The sequence below is a fragment of the Kryptolebias marmoratus genome, linkage group LG24 (assembly GCF_001649575.2).
Source record: "Kryptolebias marmoratus isolate JLee-2015 linkage group LG24, ASM164957v2, whole genome shotgun sequence".
Taxonomy (NCBI): domain Eukaryota; kingdom Metazoa; phylum Chordata; class Actinopteri; order Cyprinodontiformes; family Rivulidae; genus Kryptolebias; species Kryptolebias marmoratus.
This window is the reverse complement of record NC_051453.1, coordinates 13,178,353-13,181,300: the sequence shown is the minus strand read 5'-3', so window position 1 is coordinate 13,181,300 and position 2,948 is coordinate 13,178,353.

Genomic DNA, 2,948 nt, shown 5'->3' with positions numbered 1-2,948 from the left:
AAAACTAACTCAGTTTGGCACAAAGTTCATAAATATTATATTATATTCTGACGAACTGATGGAGCATTAAATGATCTCACGACAACAACCTGGCTGCGAGATGCAAAGCAGTAGAACAAGTTCGGATGTTGACAGATGAGAAACTGTTTTTGTCAGATCTGAATCACCCAAAACGTTTAAGAAGTCAGCCGTGCAATGCAAAAAATGAAAACACACAACTGTTACACCGCGAGATTGACATCTTTCCCAACATCTGTCCTCATATCAGCTCCCGTGCAGACGGTGCATTAAAGGGGGAAAGTCTCCCACGTCTGAGAGACAGTTTGAGTTCTCGCGTGCGAAACGCTCCGTGGTTCTGGTCTCCTTTGACCCCTCTGTAGCTCAACACTAAAGGGAAAATGGAGCAGCCGGTCCGACTTTTTCCTGCCGCGCTCAAAATCCCCTCCAGTTAGAGGGACTGACTGAATGCTCCGCGGCGAGCAGCCTTTCAGCTGTGTTATCGTATGAAGAGCGTTCACCTCTGCCAGGTGGAACAGGACACATGTCGATGGAGGCACGCTACCTCCTTTCTTCCTGTGTGATGGTGTGATATGACTCAAGGCTCATGCTGCTGCAGGTCGGATTGTAATCCTCCACTCCACAACAAAACAGCTGAGGAGAGGACAGAAAAAGGCCTTTTGCTCTGTGTGTGTGTGTGTGTGTGTGTGTTGTTACTTTTTTAGGACCTTTTCTGATATAATCATCTACCTTGTCAGGTCCTGTAGTGCTTATGGGGACCAAAGTCAAATCAAAATCAGTTTTGGTTTAGCGCTAAAGTGTGACTTGAGTTTAGGTTAGAGTTAGGCATGTAATGGTAATGGTTAGCCCTGACATTGGTGTACCAAGCCTCTTGCACAATGACCGCTGGAAATAGGTACTAGCTCCCCCACGACCCTGACCGGAAAAGGATGTAAAGATGGATGAATGGTCATGGAAAAGGGTTAGGTTTAGGGTCAAGGTTAGGCTACAGAAATACAAGGTCCTAATAAGGATAGAAATACAAACTTGTGTGTGTGTGTTGGTTTTAGTTGAATTCTGTGTGAGCGGTAGTAACGGATCAAAAAGGATTGAGTAGATAAACATTTGAAAGTAAGAAAATAATATGAAAATTCATATAATTTGAATACAGACCCAAAGCAGGTGGTGAAACGGACTATTTTGAAGTAAACAACATGAAGCAAAAACACTTCACGTGTTAAGTTATCAGTGTTGTCCATTTGACTCCTGTGGCTGCTAACAGGGAGAGAAGTTCCTCCGATAAATGAGTCAGCTTTACATGTACAGTATTAGATCATTAAAAACCATGTGCAGCACAAATACAGCACCGGAAGATATTAACAATGAAACCCTAATGAGTAAAAACAATAAGTCATATTTCGTTGAATGCTAATTAATTTTGCGGCCACATTCCCACAGGGGGAAAAGGTTCGAAGAGAACAGTTGTGTAACTAAAATGTATGTTTTTTTACAAAAGTTTTAAAAATGACAATTACAAGTACTTTTCATACGCTCTGCTGTAAACCGCACATGTTACGGTGTAATTAAAGTTAGACAACTGCACCGCATGCTCACTGCTTTTAGAGTTCTGATTAAGGGAAATTTGTTTGGAAACTAGAAGAGTTAATGCAGTTTAAATGGATTTCGTAGTTTAGTTCAAACTCAAATATGCATGTTTAATTACAAAATTAATGAATACAGAGGCTAAAATAATAATAAAAAAATAAAGCTACTCGTTGCAAACTACAAAATCAAACAGAACATTTTAAAAGAGTTTATGCCAGTTGTTTTCCAGATATATTAATATGCGATCCTGAAATGCGGGTATGCACTCAATGTAAACACATTTTGTAGTGCACCCAAATGAACTTGTTTCATCGGTTATATCTTTCAGAAACATGGATGAAATTTTCAATTTAACTTGCTTTAAACACCTGTCCGTGTACTTTACTCACCAAGTCTGAGCAGAAGTACGTACCAATTTGTCAAAACTGCCGAAATTCTTGATCTCAAACAGCTCCTCTGCGCACGTCGCCTTTGCTGACTTATTTTCAGTCACTTCAGCTGTTTCTGTAAGTAAACAGTTGACATAAATTTTGCTTACAAATGTTTAATTTAGGGACACAATCATCGATATGAGAGAATAAATCGCAAATTTGGTTTCTTTGTGACTATATATTGTATTTAGTCATAAAGAAACAGAATAATATACATTTCATTATGATCATTTATGACATAGAAATATTTTTACATTGTTTTGATTGGACGTCATGACATCACACTGAGTACCTTTAAAGCTCCCTACATGAAGGAGATTTATAGGTATTAAAAAACAATATTAACCTGTAAATGTTCTTGACGTAAATCCGCTTTAAAATGTTTTCAAGTGCATCAATTATACTATTTCAAAATAATATTCAGCTTTTTAAACAGCGGAAGCAAATGACTGTTCTCAAACGTTAAAGAAAATCTTAAAGAAAACATGTTGTGGAGGAAAGAGTATGGCCTCTTTTACTATATTATTAAAAAGTAATCCAAATGATATGTTGTAAAATAAAAGAAGGCGTGAATTGGACAACTTTTCTTGAATAAAATCATACAAACACGAACAGTGAACCGCACTTGGAGTGCCTCTCAAGGCTCTTTTCAGAGCACAGGAATGTAATGAAAGTGGATTATGTGGGCCTTTTTTCCGTTTAATCACAAGTTATCTGATAAGGACAGGTTTAAGCTCATGATTAACAGGTGATATTAAATATATTTTGATACAAGCAGAGTGTGAACTAATAATTAAACCACTCAACAGGCTTGTATGTGCTCATAGTCATTATCAGCATGGTCTAAAACTGGAAGAAGTTTGAACACATCATGGGTGCACGCTGTCTGTCTGCCCCCCCCATGAAGTTTTCCAC